We start from the raw sequence: 18,584 nt of genomic DNA on the forward strand, positions 1-18,584 counted from the left end.
CTTGCCCACCATCACACCCCTTCCCAGGGCGGCCCATATCCAGTGACTGATCAAATGCAGAAATATATAGGACTGGCTGTCTCAGACCAATTCAGGAAAATTCTGAAGGGCCATTCTACCCCAGAGCTGCCCACAGGGGTGGGCTGAGGTTGTATCGGTCCAGCATGATAACTCAACTTCTTCCTTTGCCTGCTTCTGCATCCCTTCCCTCCATTCCACAGGTGTTGATCCCAAGAGCACTCCCTAATAAAAATCCTGAATGTTAAACACTGTCTTGGATTCTGCATCCTGGGGAACTTAACCTGTGACAATATATTAGAATAAAATGTAAAGGAATATATATCTTTTAAATAATCTTGAGTGTGAGAAAGATTTTCTTAAACTGAATGTAAAAGCCAGAAGCCATAAAAGAAGAAATCGAAAGATATGACTACCTGAAAGTCAAAAACTTCTTTCTTTATTGCAAAATTAAAAGGCATTGGATTTGGATACGCAATAGGCAAAGAGTTTCTCCATACAAAATATATAAAGAACTCCTAAAGATCTATAAGAAAAAGGTAAAAGATCTCCCTTAAGAGGTTAATGTATGTGAACAAGAAATTCAAGCAAAACAGATGTGGCCAATAAAATAGGAAATGATGCTCAGCCTTACTTGAAATCAAAGAAATAGAAATAAAGAGAAGACGCTAACTTGTAAAATGAAAAATATTGATAATACACACAACTGACAAGAGAGTGGGGGAAATCAGTGCTCACAATATTTGTGGAAATATAAATGTTTTGTTGGAGGACAGTAGGACATTAATCTATCCACATTTTAAGAGCACATTACCCTTTGAATCAGCAAGTCTCCTTTTAGGAATATATGCTACAGAAATATGAACACATGCACACAAAATATGTGTACAAGGAAGTTTACAGAAGAATAATTTTTAACAGGAAGAAATTTTAAACAAATGACCAAAAAACAGGGTATATATATTTTAAAAGATTACTGGGCTTCCATACTATGAAATGCTAAACAGATGCTAAAAAGAATGAGGTTGATCCATATGTATTGACATGGAAAGATGTTTGTGGTATAGTGCTAACAGAAACAGAAGTTGTGGAAATGTATGTGCATATATATATATATATATATTACATAATGTATTATACATATAAATATAAACATATGTATGTTTATAAATGCATACGAAAAGTTCTGGAAAGAGATGCACACTAGGAGAGTGGAGTTAGGGGTGGTGATGTGGAAAGAAGGAATTTATTTTTACTCTAGATACCTCTGAATCATTCAATACTTCTATATGAAACTTGCATTACTTTTACAATGAAAGCAATTTACAAGATAAGGAGTAAAATGCACTAGATGACTTGATGCTCTTCATTGATTTGTATTGCATTATTATTACTATTATTATAGAGACAGTCACTTGAAATTTTCTTTAGTCCAAATTCCTCACAATGATGTATATTCTATAGAATTACATTTTTTTGAAAATGATCTAATTTACCTTAATAGCACTCCATTCTGAGCTTCTTTCACACAAATGTCTTGAAAACCAGATAAGTGATGTGAGCTACTGAATCTTGTAAGAAATAATTCATAATTTTAAATTTCTGGATCCAAATTCACAGGATTCATTTTATTGCCCCCAGAGGCTATGGTCATCTAAAAGTGGATGAAATAGCTAAAAGATGGGAATGAGCTCTAAAAAGTGGCAAGTAGAGCTTCAGAATGTGAGAACACCCCTAAAGCCATTTCTTCACAGAATAAAGTGAAGTGGAAAAGCCAATGGTGAACTGGCGATGTACAAACAACCTGCTACTGTGTAAACCAGCTTATAGGAAGTCAGTGTTGGGAGGTCGGCTTTAGACCTTCATCCCTTGCTCTCTAATGCTGAGTTAAATGCATCATCCTCCAGTAAAAATCCCTGTTCTTCTGAAGTTCTTGCCCTTTGGCTATGTCACAAATGGTTCTTCTTCCCATATCTTGCATTTTGATATTCTGGTCACTCTCCCACATTCATTGAAGACTTTGGTTTATAGTCTTTCTGGATTCTGTTGTCATCTGGAGACTTCAGGGTTTGCATGAGAAAATCCATCCCACCTCAATATACAACTTGGCCTGTGTACTGGAAACATCTATAAAAAGTTTTAAAAGTGCCTATGCCTGGGCTCCAGTAACTACATCAGAATCTATCAGGGTGGGCATCCCAGCTTCTGTAACTTTTAAAACCAGCCCAGATGGTTCTGATACAGAGTCAGAACTGTGAATCACTCATAGCCTTACACTTCTTTGCTTCTACTTTTATGACCTCTACGTGCATTCACCTTCCTTGCCAACACTGGGCATTTTCATTATTTTGAACACCATCTGTGAAATCTTAAACTCTAAGAACCTATTTCTGGTTATAACCTCTAATCTTTCAATCACTTTTTTCTCAATTCCACTATAGCCAATCTACACTATAATGAGATGGTCACTACCTTGGCTATACTTATGAGCAAAACTATCGGCTGCAGAGCTGGGGCAGAATCAGTAGCTGAAACCCTCATTGGCAAGAATAAATATGTCAATTGAAATCTCCGGGCTTAAATTATTCCATCCTCACAAATCATTGCTACAATGTTCCATCAGATTACTTCCATTGTCCTGCCTGCACCATCTTGGTGATCTTCAAACCCTTTCCCACCTGAATCAATGCCATGCACACAACAGTAGGCCCTGACTTCTTTTCAAGAAAGATGGCAGACAAGAAGAATTTCTCAGAGACACACATAAATAAATCAAAACCCAAGGTCAATATGTTATACAGGATGAAAAGATTTGTTGAATTGAAATAAGAATCTAAAATTAGGCATGTTTCTCTTTCTCTCTTTTTTTAATATAACTAGCTCCTGCATATGTCTGCCATACCTATTAGAATGTAAGCTTTTGGAGGATTTATGCATTATCTCTGTACTCCTGGTACTTAAAATAGTACTAGACACATAATAGTGCTCAATAAATGTTTGTTGACTGACTGACTGACTGACTGAATGAATGAATGAAAAGATGGATGGACCATTCTTTAGTAGAGATAAACAATTGTTATTTGGTGGAAGCAACCAGAAGCTAGGGAAGGTGTTATACTCTTACTAAGAAAACTACAACAGTTGGAGGTAGCAATTTAAAGTTGAGCTGAAATTCTTTAGTATTGTTATCTCAAGTGTCACAATAAGGAATTCATTCTTTTGTACTGTGAAAACTCACTTGTGTGATACCTAGCATGTAATCCCAAACTGTTTGCATGCTGTTCAAAGAATTGTTCTGCATATAGATTGGTTTGTGTGCCCGTATGTTTAAAAATTCAATTTAAAGCAACAGCTGAATTAGTCAATGAGATTGAAGCTTCTTTTCAACATTCAGTTTAGGTGAAAGGAGAAGTAGGCTCATATTCATTTGTATGTTTATTGGGAGAAGCCGGAAGATAGTTAATGCAATTCTTGCAAAGAAAAAAATGAATATTAACATTTTTCCTGTTGTTTATCATTGCTTTCTCCCTTGCTTGCTCTTGGTATTGCAGATGTTGTGGCTATTTCTTGATGCTGTTTCAGGCTCCAGTTCATTAAGATTACTGCAATTGGGGCCTCTGCTGAGGATTTCACTACTATCTTTCACTAGCAGGCACATAGCAAGGTAACTATTCTTCTAAATCACATTTATACTTACTTCAAAAATATAACAGCTGAATTATCTGCCTCTGTACTGTCTCTCTCTTAAAATAAATAAATTTAACCCCTAAATCTCTTCTGGAGTAAAGCCAAAATATGTAAATATTTCTAACATTTCAAAAGTTAAAATACAGGTTTCTTTTTTCTTTCTTTCTTTCTCATTTTGTTTTAAGCAGGGTAGAAATTCTGAATTTAAAATATTGCAAAAATATTAGAAAAACTCAACCATGAAATAAAACTGGTTTACAGTTCCCCATAGCTATCTTTTCACATGCACAGTGTAGGTCTCTCTTCATTGATCAGCTTCCTTTTATCACGTGGCGTTCTGGGAGAAGCAAAGCAATCTCCAGCACCACAAGGGTCAAAGAAACTGTGAACTTGTGAATTAAACTTGCAAAAAGGCTGCATTGATGCGGACTGTTTGTCTTTCTTTGCTTCTGGTAAATCTCAATTTGCAAATTAAAACAGAACCTCCAAGGCCTTTCTGATATCAGCTGGAATGGAAAATGGGATACAATTTCCAGATTCCTTTCTCTGACATTCTAACTCATTGTGCTACTGCTCAAAGCTGCCAGAACATATTTTCCATTCTATCATGTGAAACTTGCTGGTAAGTGTCAACCGAGCCCTAATCCTCTTCAAATTGGTTAAATAACTAAGTGTGGGAAGTAGTGTCCTGGGAAGGAGTATCATGGACTTGGAACTAAACAGATTTAGGGGAATTATTTAGGACCTCCCTAGAGGGCACGGTTGCTTTCTCTAACTGGTCACTCCTCTGGCATGACTGGTAGAGGATGAAAAGCAAAATGTCTCTGTACTTCTCAATCTAGATTTCTTTAGGCGATTTAGCTCAGCCTTGGCCCCCGGGCCTGCCCATCTCCATTATTAGAGACAAAAAGAGTTTCCAATCTGTGGATTTTCCTCCTGGACTAGACTGAGAAAACAAGCAGATGAATAGAACTTTGTATTTACACAAGGACAAAAGAGGATAGAAGGAGAAATGGGACCAAAGACACACTCGTGCAAATGTGCTTTTCTTCTTTTCAACATATTGTCAATGCATGTGCCTGGACTGTACTCTTAGGGTTATATTGGACAAAGAAGATCCAAGTGGGTTCCTGTGTTGAAAAGAGGGCAAATCCATGCAAACCCAAACAATCTTTACCTGGAATAAACGCAAGAGAAGACCTTGGTTTCTTGGGATACCTAATCTTCTACCTCAGGGGTCAGCAAATTCTCTCACTCACTTATCTAGGTATTGTTTATGGCTGCTCTTAAGTAGTTGCGACAGAGACTGGATGACCTGCAAAGCCTAAATTATTTACTATCTGGCCTTCTACATGAAAAGTTTGCCAACTTTCTTTGACCCAACAGAGATCAGGAAGAGACTCAATGGCTCTGAGAAGTGGTTAATGGATTTGACCACATTGGGGAAAGATTTATAGTTTGTAGTATAAAGTCTAAACAAAAAATATTAATTGCAAGATATTATTTCGAAATTGTAGCAGTGTATCAGTTGATAATTGATTTGTTTATTAACATAGTAATTTACATTATGGATTTGTTTTGTTGTGTTATGCAGATTCTGTAGTCACTGTGAAACAGAGCAAACCACAGGGTTCTCTGTGCGATGTACATTACAGCCAGTCTATAACACCTGGGTTTCAAAGGGAGAAACAGTTTATTGTAACGCGAAGCAAGGAGATCAGATATGGCCTATAGGCCTAAAATCTGTCTCCCTGAGTCTAAGCAGTTTAGGTTTTTTATGGATTCAAACAAGGGAAGATAGACTTGTTACCATTACAATAACAAGTGTAAACAACTACAGTTTACAAATGTAAAGGAGAGGAAATAAGCTAGAAATGAGCTTGAGTAACCATTACCAGAACAAGTATAAACACTATAGTGGGCTGCTACTTCTGGGCTGACTCAAGTTCCTTCATTAACATCAGAAAGTTGTTTTTGTGATGATAAGACTCTAAAATTGTAAAACAGGGTAAGGGGGTACAGTTGGGGTCAGTCAGGAGGTTTTTACAATTAGCAATTGAGTGTGTTTCAGCAATTTTCTTCTGGCCATTCTCCAAAATACCAGAAAGTAAGAGAGGGACATCTGTAATGATTTAGTCATCACAGTCATTTGTTAAATCTTAATTTCTAGGTTACAACTGGAAAGGTCTAGAAACAAAGGTACTACCTATAATGCTATTTATATTTAATATCAGTCAATAGCACTGATTGGGCACCCACTTGCTTCAGAGCTCTGTTCCAGGCCCAGGGGAAGGAGAGGAGAGAACAAAAGAAGGCACCATTGATAACGGAGGGGAGGAACTTAAGGTCTAGTTTAGGAAGCTGCTGTATATTCCTGCAATGGCGTTAGAAAACTCACAAAGTCATATGAACCCAAGGGAGCAAATGAAAGGAGCTCAGAATCTAGGACAGAGGGATAAGGGATGAAACTGCCCTGTGTGTCAGTCACCTGGATTCTCTTGCAGGCCTCGGCCCAGATTCCCTTGTTTCAGGAGTTTGTCTAAATATAGATTTCATATTTTGGCTTTTGCATTTTATCTTGTTGATTTTTTGCCCATGATTGCATGTGTTGAGATTATTTTGAAACTTGTATCTGAAATTCAATATAAAGATGTTTCATTCTTTTTATTTCCTGAAAAAATGTTTTAAGCATAACTTGTGTGTTTTTTTCCAAGTGATAGAAGAACAAGAGTCCTAGAGTCAGCTGTGACCTGAAAGGTGAGCTAAAGAAGATACTTCTCAACCTTTAATGGGCATATGAATAATCTGAGAAGCTTACTAAAATGCAGATTATGGCTCAATAGGTCTGGTGTGGGACTGAGAAGTCTGCAGACCAGACTTTGAGAAGCAAGGAGCTAGGGGATCAGCTGAAGAAAATTCTCTCTGCAATATCTCTGCAGATTTTCATCTAGCTTCCATGCCACAAGGAACTCACAACCTTTCAAGGCAATCTTGTTCATTGTGGAGAATTCTGATGGTTAGAAAATCCTTATATTGTCAATGTTATAGCTTATGAAGTCTTTTCTGAAGGATGAGCATTGTTGGTATTGAATTATCACTTTGAGATCAGCCGATTTATTTTTGTTAGAATGAAGCTCACCGGGGGACCCTGTGCTATAAATGGTTGCACAGGTTGTTGTTTGGGGGAAGTGAGCAGTGATGGGAGGTTAATTTTGCAGTTTCACTCAGTGGCTTGGCTGGCTGACTATCTCTCCTTCCCCATATGCTACCCTTTCCTTCTCCTTCCCTTCTCTCCTCTAAACCCAGCACACATCATGTATGCACTTTATCATATCTTTACTTTAATACCAGTTAAAGAGATTCAAGCCCCAGAAAATCCTAGGATAGTTTTGTCAGAAATAAAGCGGTACCTGTAAGGGAATAAACGCTCTCTCGGTTCTGGAGGAGAAAAGAATTTATTTACGATCTTGCAAGATAGGGCGTCCAGCCAAACACATGAAAGGCTGGTGCGCCAGAGGAAGAGAATGGCAATCTTTAAATCTCCTACTCCTAATTCGCAAGTCCCTCCCCTGTTTCCCCATTGACTGGGTACTACAGAGGTTACAGCCTATCCGAGAACACTAACTAATTCATCTTTTGAGATTTTAATTTGTACAGCCAATCCCAGAGAGCCAACTAGCTCATTATTGAGATTTTGAACTGATTAGCCAATCCCAGAGAGCCAACTAGCTCATTATTGAGATTTTGAACTGATCAGCCTATCCCCCCCCAAATTTTTATTTTTTTGCTGTGAGTTCCTGCCTCTGATATTACCTCATATCTCTTTACATTCCAGTAACTATGGTTACCCTTCCATATAAGGAGCAGGCAGATTCTCTCTTCTCTTTGTCTGGGGCTTGTTTAAACTGGTTTTGCCTCCATTTCCCTTATTCCATGCTGTCTCTGTGTGAAAACGAAATTTATTCCTTTCCCACAGATTCCCTCCTCTTTCTTTTTAAACACTTTTAGTTTTCACATTTTAGATTTTTAAATTTGCTAAGGGCTTTTTTACATTCCTCATCATAGGGATCTTTTTTATTTTTGATTCTAGTGGTTTTGATGGGTTTTTGAACTAGCCTTTGAGCACACAGGATTATGTAGCACCCAGCTGTTATAAACATTTTGGCTGGAATGATAAGGAAAATTAAAATAGATGTTGCAATTCCTTTCCATTTCTCGAACCAATTTTCCAACCATTCTGTGAGTGGGTTGTTAATGCTAGAATTCTTTTCTAGTTTCTGAAATAAGGCTGTTAAGCCTTGTAGGGCTTTGGTGATAGTTCCATTAGGTGCGGTATTATTGGGGATGAATGTGCGACAATTTCCCCCAACTATAGCACAGACGCCTCCTTTTTCAGCTAGCATCATGTCTAGGGCCATTCTGTTTTCCCATGCCATTCAGCTAGTGGCATCTAACTGTTCTGCTATTCCTTTAATGACATCCCTGGTATAGTTGATAAATTTTAGCTGATGATTGACATTTTCATTGATGGTGACCCACCAGAATAAGGACGATTTAAATTCTGCAGTTACTTGATTTTTAGCTTTAAATTCATTAGGAACTTTCTGGGGAACCCCTATACTATCTACAAACATTTTTTTATTGAAGGAACTAGGTACATTTTGTACATTTTTCTTTTCTCCTTTGCCTTGGGTTGGTACTTTCTTATTACTTTCAAATGCCAGGGTAAATGAGATAGCCAATTGAACCAGAGCACAGGTTCCTCCCCACCTTTCAGGTAGTGTTGGCCAGAGGATGCCCTTCCCACAGTACCACCAGAGGTCTGCTCAGGGTATAGTTAGGCTGGAGAAGTTGCCAGTACTATCCTTGCTCACATTCCACACCTGTGTACACAAAGCCATGGTACCAAGATCCTGGAGCCCTTCTTCCCATCTGGAGAGACAGGCAGAGTGGTTTCCGGGACCAAGGTGAGACTCTGGTATGGCTTTGACACTTCCCTCCTGGACTGGAGGGAAAAGGGAGGACAACGTACTACAACTTTCACCAGGAGTAGCATTTTGAAAGAGGAGTGTTATACATTTAAACTCCCTTTCATGCTTTTTCATCCCCAAGGGGAAGGGCATAATCTGAACAGTGGGTTGTTTGGTTGTACAAGCATAACAGTCACTTCTGTTTAGACTCTGGATGGTATGTTTGCCCCATTCTACCCAGGCATTTGTATTTCCATAACCTGTCTCTATTTCTGTGGTTTGCTTTAAGTCTTTGGCCTTAAGTATTCTAATGACCTTGGGGTCAATTTGAACTGGAGAGTTAAATTCCAGCCAAGTTTCCCTTAATGGTTTTTCCTCCAACCTGGGTAAGACCCATCCCTCATACTGTGTGGTCCACCAAGCAGTGTTCCAAGAATAACAGGGGTTAGGTGTCTCATAAGTTATACTCTCAAATGTTTGCCCCCCAACAATCTTGCTTTCTATTTGAACAGTCTGCTTACATAAATGCTTATATTCCTCCCTCAGTTGTTGCTGATGTTCTAGATTTTTACAGCTCATTACTTGACAAACATCAAATTGTACAGTTTGAGACTTTAAGCCTTTGACTACACTTATAACCAGCTTAGCAGAACCTGTTACTCCTTGAATATAGAACATTATGATCAGTATAAGCAATTTCATCATTAAGCTATACACAGAGCACAATGCAAACATAGGGTTTAATCCAGCCCTTCCTCCCTTCTAGTATGTTCCTTCAAGTGTTGCCTATTTAAAGTGATCCTTAGGGGATCTGAGGTAGGAGTCACTTTCCAGGATTCAGGTTGAGTTGCTGGATACTTATTGTCTGGTTCAGGCACCGGTCCCTTCACTCGTGTGTAATGAGTCCAGCCTCTTTCTGCCGTTCGGACTGCCGTCTCAGTTGTCAGCAAGACTTGATAGGGTCCTTCCCAGATTGGTTGAAGTTTGGATTCTTTCCACGACTGGATCAGAACCCAGCTGCCAGGCTGATGTCGATGGGCAGCAAATTCAAGAGGCGGGGTCTGAGCCAGCAGTCCATGGTGCCTGAGAGATGATAAAGTAGAAGACAAGGCCAGTATATAATTCTTAAGAAAAAGATCCTTTGTGTCTAGGGAGGGGAGCTCTCCAGTCCTCCTGGGGAAAGGCAAACCAAAAAGCATTTCATAAGGGGAAATTCCCAGTTCTTTTCTAGGGGCAGTCCTGATTCTTAGTAGAGCTATAGGTAAGCACTTGATCCAAGGTAACTTTGTTTCCAAAACTAATTTAGAAAGATGTTTCTTTATGGTTTGATTCATTCTTTCCACTCTCCCAGAGGATGGTGGATGCCAGGGAGTGTGGAAGTCCCAAGTGACACCCAGGCTTCTCATGACATTCTGCAATACACGGGAGGTAAAGTGACTGCCATTATCAGAGTCTATATTTTCCACTAACCCATAACGGGGAATGATTTGTTCAAGGATAACTTTAGAAGTCCCCAATGCTGTAGCTGAGGATAGAGGGTAGGCTTCCACCCATCCAGTGAGGTGGTCGACAATTACCAAAATATATTTTAAACGACCGATTGGTGGCATTTCAGTATAATCAACTTGAATGCTCTGGAATGGTCTCAGGCCCGGCTCTCTTCCCCCTTGTACCTGCTTTCTTAAAACCTTTTTATTAATTTTTTGACAAATTATGCACCGTTCACAGATTTGTTTAGCAACTGTATAAAGGCCTACACATCCAAATTGTTTAAGTACTACATCACACATGGCTTGTACCCCCCAATGACTCCCCTGGTGTAGGACTGCTAATATCTCCCTCATTATTTGTTTATTTAACATTTGTCTGCCATCTGGGAGAAACCATTTCCCCTGATCATTTAAGGTTGCTCCTAACTGTTTCAACTCTTTTACTTCTTTGGCAGAGAATGTAGGGACCCCAAATTCCTTAGGGATAGAGGGTATTAGGACCATTATTTTTAAAGGGGGGTAGAGAGAGGCCTCCATAGCCTTTTCATCAGCCAACCTATTGCCTTTTGCCTCAAAAGTAGGTCCCTTCTGATGTCCATTTATATGCACCACTGATATTTCTCTAGGTAAGAGTAGACTGGTTAATACTTGTTTCACCAATTCCCCATGAACCAGTTCTTTTCCTTTGCTATTGATTAATCCCCTTTCTTCCCAGATCTTTCCAAAGGTATGGACTACCCCAAAGGCATACTTAGAGTCAGTGTATATTGTACCATCCTTTCCTTCTAATAATTTGAGGGCTTGATTTAGTGCATACAACTCACAAGTTTGAGCTGACCACTTATTGGGCAATCGGCTAGCTTCTTTTACTTCACAAGTTATCCCATCTACAACTGCATAGCCATTGTGCCTTTCTCCTTCTAGGACTTTGGAGGATCCATCTATGAACAGTCTTTCCCCCGAGTGCAGGGGAAGATCCCTTAGGTCAGGTCGGACTCGAGTTTGGTATTCAATTAGGTCTAAACAGTCATGCTCAGGGGTCTCTACTTGCTCAGGCCCCTTCCAGAGGAAGGAGGCCGGGTTTAGGCTATGATCTGTTGTTAAGACCAAATCATCTTTTTCCATTAGGATTGCTTCATATTTTAAGATTCGGGAATCAGTTAACCATTTCCCTGCCCTTTGAGACAGAATAGTTCTGACTTGATGAGGAGTACTAACTACTAATGACCCTCCAAAGGCTAATTTCCTGCTTTCTTCTACTAAAAGGGCAGTTGCTGCAATGGCTTGAACACACCCAGGCCACCCCCTAGAGACTGGATCTAAAACCTTTGAAAAGAAAGCCACCGGCTTTCTTTGGCCTCCCCAGATTTGGGTTAGGACCCCCAAAGCTGTTCCCTTGTCTACTGTAACAAACAGGTGAAAGGGTTTTTCGAGGGAAGGAAGTGCTAGAACAGGAGCTTGCACCAGTGCCTGCTTGAGTTCATTTAATGCCTTTATTTCCACTTCCTCCCATTCTATCTTGTCAGGCTCTTCCTCTAGTAATTTTTGGTATAGCCCTTTAGTTCGAGATGCAAAAGAATCTATCCACAATCTACAGTACCCTACCAATCCCAGGAATTTTCTTAGCTCTCTTTTTGTTTGAGGAAGAGGCAACTCTACTATGGCCTGGATTCTTTCTGGATGGATTTTTCTTTTTTCTTCACTTATGAGGTGGCCTAGGTACTTAACTTCCCTTGCTACAAATTGCAGTTTACTTTTAGATACCCTTAATCCTTGTTCCTCTAAAAAGTTCAGTAGATTTTTCGTAGCTTGAGCCACCACTTGCCTTTCTTTACCTGATATTAATAGATCATCTACATATTGCAGAAGGATGATTTCAGGTGGGACTGGAAATTTTTCCAGTACCCTCTCTAACTCTTGCCCAAAGAGATTGGGGGACTCCGTGAAACCCTGAGGTAAGACCGTCCATCTGTATTGCTGCTTTCGCCCATTGAAGGGATCTTCCCACTCAAAGGCAAACAGATCTCTACTTTCTGGATCAAGGGGACAGGCTCAGAAGGCATCCTTTAAATCTACTACACTAAACCACTTATGATGGAAGGGAATTTTACTCAGGAGAGTGTAAGGATTAGGAACTACAGGGTGTCGAACCTGGACAATTTTATTAATGGCCCTTAGATCCTGCACCATTCTCCAGCTACCATCTGGTTTCTGAATGGGGAGAATGGGAGTATTAAAAGAGGACATACAGGTTTCCAAGAGTCCATCTCGAAGGAGACCCTCAATGATGGGTTGGAGTCCCTGTCTTCCTTTAAGAGGAATAGGATATTGTTTCTGGCACACGACCTCCCCTTCCTTTTTTAACTTGATTTTAATTGGGGGAATTTGCAACCCTCCCCTGTTTCCTTCTTTTACCCATACCTCCTCCTTAATGTCTTTTTCATCTTCTTCAGTGAGCAGGGCCAAAACCTCAATCCATCCATTCCTTACCTCTAAATCCAGTCCCATAGGTATTATTAGGTCTCTTCCTAATAAATTACTCCCAGCTTCTGGGATGTGCAACAAGGGAGCTATGATTTAATTATTTTCCCAACAAATGTTAGTAGGTTCAAGAATGGGAACTTTAAATCCCTCCCCTTTTACCCCTGTGACGGTGAGGGAACTGCCAGAGAGCCTGGCTCCCTTTGGAAGATGATTTACAGAGGAGCAAGCTGCTCCAGTGTCTACCAAGAATGTAATTTCCTCTTGATATGGGCCCACCTTTAAATTTACTAAAGGCTCCCGGTGGGCTTCTGAGATGAGGAGCCTCTGACTCTCCTAGTCTTCAAAATTCATTAGCAGTATAACTCGACCCTCCTTCTGTAAGTCTGGGCACTCCCTTTTGAAATGGCCAGGCTTTTCACAATGATAACACCCTGCAGAGTTCTGCATTTTCCTTGCTCCTTTTTTTAAATCAGCCCAGCCCCCTCCCCTATCTCGCCTCTGTCTGCATCCCCCATTTCCTGTTTCTAATCTTTTCTTGACCAAGTGGTCAACAGTGGCTATCATGACTTTAGCCTGCTGCTTTTGTTTTTTGTCCTCCCTTCTTACAAATACTTTCTGTGCTTCCCTTAATAACTCCTCCAATGGCTTATTCATCCATCCATCTATTTTCTGAATCTTTTTCCGAATATCAGGCCAAGATCCCTTCACATAGCTGACCTTTAACATTCCCTGGGCTACAGGGTCTTCAGGATCCATACCTGAATATTTCCTTACTTGTTCTGTCAATCTTTGTAGATAAGCAGAGGGAGACTCATCTTTCTCTTGATTTACCTCAAAGGCCTTATCCAAATTTTGAGATTTGGGTACCGCCAATTTTATTCCCTCTACAATGAGGTCTCTGAGATCCTTCATTTGTGCCCTATCCTCTTTATCATTATTATCCCAATCAGGGTCAGTATTTGGAAATTTTTGCTCTGCTGCCATCACCCCTTGCCCTGGCAGGTGTTGCCTTTCCCATTCTTTCATAGCAGCCCCTCTTATCATTCCTCTCTCCTCTTTCGTAAAGAGGATGTTTAATATGGACATAAGTTCAGACCACGTGTATAGGCTAGAGCCTAGGAACTGATCTATTTGCTCAGCCAGCCCCATTGGGTCCTCTATTAGTGATTTCATCTCCTTCTTAAAATTTCTTACTTCTGCACTCGTTAATGGGGCATTTACATACACGACTTCCTTTGGCCCCATAGGCACCTCCCTCAAGGGGTAAAGGGATTTAATGGGGTGATGTTCCCTTACTCTCTTTCCTTCAAGAGTTTTTGGAAATGGAAAATTTTGTACATCCTTTTTGCACTGTGTTAATTCTTTCCTCAACCATTGATGGGTCATATCTGGTGGGGCAGTTGGCGCCGATGGGCCTCCTGATTCCCCTGGAACCTGTGCAGACTTTATTAGGTCCTCAGACTCTAACAATCTCTGCCCTGGGGGAGGAGGGGAATAGTAGGGAGGAGGAAGGCTTAATAAGGGGTCCCAGGGTTTAGATTCTACCAACTCATCTTCCAAGTTTGGGTTTTTATCTTTCACAGGGTAGAGGGGAGTTTTTTTGTTCTTTAGCCAGCACGTGGCATAATCAGACTCCTCCTTAGAAAAGGGTTTCTTCTCATTAACATAAATTACAAGGTTGGCACAGAGCCAGTCCTCCTCTGTCCCATACTTTGGCCAGAATACATCTGGCGGTGAAATGCTTTCTTTAGTCCAAATGTAACAACAATATTTAATCATTTTCTTTTTGTCCTTTCCCTTGGTCCGATCGCTATCGGTCCAATATTTTAACATCCTACCTAGTGGGCTATCTGGAGGGATGTCCCCGAGGGACTCTGTAGGTGTCCCCTTTTCTTCTTCCCCAGCCGGCCAACTGCCTCTATTTCCCATCCTGAGTCTTGTCTGGGCTTCTTTCTCTCAGTTCCTTTCGCTTCGTCTGTCTCTGGCCCTTTCCCTCGCGGGAGAAGGGAACCGCAGATTGAGACTCCGCACTCGCTTCGTGCAGTATGTCGCACGTCTCAGTCACACACAAGCAGCTCCAGACTCATCAGGAATTCCCGACCACCAAGGCAATATATTACTTTCCTTACCTTGGTCCGTGCACGGAGTTGCCTGGTCAAACAGAGGCAAGCCTTTCCTTTTCCCCCTTTTCTCATCCAATCCCAGAGAGCCAACTAGCTCATTATTGAGATTTTGAACTGATTAGCCTATCCCCCCCCCAATTTTTATTTTTTTGCTGTGAGTTCCCGCCTCTGATATTACCTCATATCTCTTTACATTCCAGTAACTATGGTTACCCTTCCATATAAGGAGCAGGCAGATTCTCTCTTCTCTTTGTCTGGGGCTTGTTTAAACTGGTTTTGCCTCCATTTCCCTTATTCCATGCTGTCTCTGTGTGAAAACGAAACTTATTCCTTTCCCACAGATTGGTATCTGACACCAGCGATGTGCTGGTAATTATTCAGTGACCAGCTATTTCTAGCTATCATTGGTTTAACAACCAATTTGCAAAATTCCTGAAAATTTAACAGCCTAGAGGAATCTATTCCAGCATATCGCCAACTGACCCCATTATAGTGAATAAGAGTTAACATGTATTGAACACTTAAAATATGAGTGGCACAGTGTTTAGGGTTTTACATAAAGCCTCTAATAAAATTAAAATGAGACCCTATTCATTCATTCAACAAAAAGTTACTGAATTCCTTTCATGCTAGATGCCAGAGAAACAAAGGCAAATGGGAAACAACCCCTGCCCTCAAGCAGCTATTGGAATCTAGTGGAAGAGACAGATACATAATAGATAAATTAGAGGGCAACATAATAAATAATAGAACAAATAGTGGTAAGTGATTTACTACTCATTCTGGGCCCTGCAGGAGGTAAGGGAAGCTGATGGGAAGCCATTTTCTCCACCTCCTTGCAAAAGTCCATGCTATGTCAAAACATCTTGGATAAATGTAAATATATTCTTGATTTAATGGAATTGAAGAGCACATTGATTCTCTTGCAAAGAAAATTTTTGATATGCATGTAACATCTTATAGTTAGAATTGGGTCTAAATTATCCGCCATTTGGATTTAGAAAGAGAATATGGAATACAGAAAAGGAACCTTCTGAGGGCTGAAAATTTACAGACCTCAGGAAAGTTATCCTTATTCAAACTGAATTTCATGTTGGAAAGCTTGAAGGCATCAGACTGTTACAGAGATAAAAAGAGCCAAGTATTAATCTTTTGAGTTAGCATCTTATTCAAGCTGTTGAACCTGAGAAGAGTTTGCAAGGCGCTTAACTTATTTTAAAACTAAAGATCCAGCAAAAGAAGTCAGAAAAGGCAGCCTAATGGCTACTTCTCATTTGATTATTGCTAACAATGGTTGTAATTCATTACAATTGCTTATTTATTTTTTTGCCTCAAGTCCTTTATAAAAGTAGGATGAGTAGAAACAATAAAATACTACTGTATTTCTCTTCCAATCTTCTTTGCTCCAGTGCTTTGTTTGCCCATAACTTTTTTATCATTTCCATGGGTCAAAATTATATTTTAGCATTAGGGTTAGAGTGTGAAAACAGGGTTTGGGGTGTATAAAAAAACCAATCTTGATGTGACAGAACAGTGTGCCACAAAACAAAGGTGTTAATGCTTCTTTATCTTTCTGTCTACCCTATGTGGGCTGAGCAGGAGTGAGGCAAGGATTTAGTGCAGAATTCTTGATAATTCACAAGGAACCCTACTGAGCAAGCTTGCTTTGGTTTCTCATAGAATTACAGAAGACAAAATGAAGGATGACTCTTTGAAAAGAGGAACAATCAAGGACTCAGCAACAGTCACAGCCTTCTAATTCCCTTCAAGACCTGAGGGCACTCTTGAAATGTTTAAGTAGAAAGGGACAGAAAGGCTTTAAATTGTACACTGGATTACTACATGGGGAGAACAAAGTAAAGGCGAAGAACTCAGTAAGTATTTGAGAACCAAGTCTATTAATTTAGTATATTTCTATATTATTAAATGATTTACCCCTCTGTTCATTTTATATAGCTTTCTGTTCTATTTAAATTTTTATAGCCTTTTGTAAATGAAGACATCTCTCTTGATTTATATTCAAAAGATTTATTGACGGCGACCCCTGCGCCCCGGATGGGGAAGGAGGCGGGTGGCCGCCCTCCCCAGGCCGCACACCCCTAAGAACTCGTGGGCAGGAACTTGGCTGTATTGTCCTGCCTCAGAGAACAAACTCATCTATTGCAGGCCTTTGAAAGCAAGGGAAGGTTGGGAGAATATCAACCACAGCACAGCACGGAAATTCCAGAGAGGTCTTATTTCAAAGCTTCATAAAGATACGAACCACATGGACTTCTATGAGGGAATTGGCCTGGGTTTGAGGGAGAAGGATAATGTGCGACCAACCAGTAACTAACACCAAGGAGGCCAAGTGGCAGAAGGTCTTGTATGAGTGACAACTCTTCCCTGATAACTACGTGGAACGGCGGTTTCTGGAAGAGCTCCGGAAAAACATCTATGCTCGGAAATACCAATATTGGGCTGTGGTGTTTGAGTCCAGTGTGGTGATACAGCAGCTGCGCAGTGTCGGTGTTTTTGTAGTTATCTGGTGGTATATGGATGAGGGTCTTCTGGCCCCCCACTGGCTTTTCCGGACGGCCTGGCTTCTTCATTGGTTGGCTATGTTTTGTTTGATTTCATTGATGGAGGTGAAGGGCGGAAGAAGAGTGGGCAGACCCGGTGGGCTGACTTGAAGAATGCCCTGGTCTTTATTACTTTTATGTATGGTTTTTCACCAGTGCTAAAGACCCTGACAGAATCTGTCAGCACTGACACCATCTATGCCATGTCAATCTTCATGCTGTTAGGCCACCTTATCTTCTTCGGCTATGGTGCCAATGCTGCCAATGTATCCAGCACACTGTTCCTGAACATGGCCATCTTTGCCTCTGTCTGACTGGCCTCACGCCTGCCCCCATCCCTGCATGCCTTCATCATGGTGACGTTTGCCATCCAGATTTTTGCCCTGTGGCCCATGTTGCAGAAAAAACTGAAGGCATGTACTCCCCGCAGCTATGTGGGGGTCACACACCTTTTTGTGTTTTCAGCCTTTGGAGGCCTGCTGTCCATTAGTGGTGTGGGAGCCATACTCTGCCCTTCTTCTGGTTTCCATCGCATGTCTCTGCCCTTACTACCTCATTTGCTTGCAGCTTTTTAAAGGAAACATTCATGGACCTTGGGATGAGGATGCAATCAAAGAAGACTTGTCCAGGTTCCTCAGCTAAGTTAGAGACTTCCAGACTCCATAATTAAGACAAGCCTCCCAACTAGAATAAGGTCTGAAGGCAAAATTCCATTCTGGAAGTAGCATGCTGATGTGGGTCGGAGAGCAGAGATCAAAAGATAAAGTTAACCAAAGTCTTGGGTGGTGAAGGTGCTTATCCTTGCTATTTTGTGGAAGACAGCTTTGTGGGGCCCTCTTGAATTATTGCCTCTTATTTATTCACTGTAACAAATGAAGTGATGTGGTGTCTATTTATTAAAAAAAATAACAACACATCAAAAAAAAAGAGATTTATTGACATTTTTATGTGGGTTTGTTTTGTTTTGTTTTCCTGAAGAATAGTCAAATGAGGAAGCAACTATAGGTAGGATAACCATAAAACTTACCATCTAAACCAGGGCACTTTTGAGAATGAAAGGAGGCTCCATTATTACTATACTAAAATAATTATGCTAAGAGATCAGGAGTAAACAGGGAGGGACTATATCTGAGAAAAATGGGATGTATGGTCATCCTAACGATGGGTCATTTAATCACTGTAATTTGGTTGCAATCTGAATTTCATTGAAACGTCTGAAAAGCATGTGGCCAAGTAAACTTTTTAAAGTTG

The 18,584-nt window shown here is 40.4% G+C and overlaps 1 pseudogene; it reads left to right on the plus strand.

Moving 5' to 3' along the window:
• Positions 1-17,084: 17,084 nt before the first annotated feature.
• Positions 17,085-17,975, plus strand: LOC119523799 (annotated as a pseudogene).
• The last annotated feature ends 609 nt before the right edge of the window (positions 17,976-18,584 follow it).

This window comes from Choloepus didactylus, chromosome X, assembly GCF_015220235.1.
Source record: "Choloepus didactylus isolate mChoDid1 chromosome X, mChoDid1.pri, whole genome shotgun sequence".
Taxonomy (NCBI): domain Eukaryota; kingdom Metazoa; phylum Chordata; class Mammalia; order Pilosa; family Megalonychidae; genus Choloepus; species Choloepus didactylus.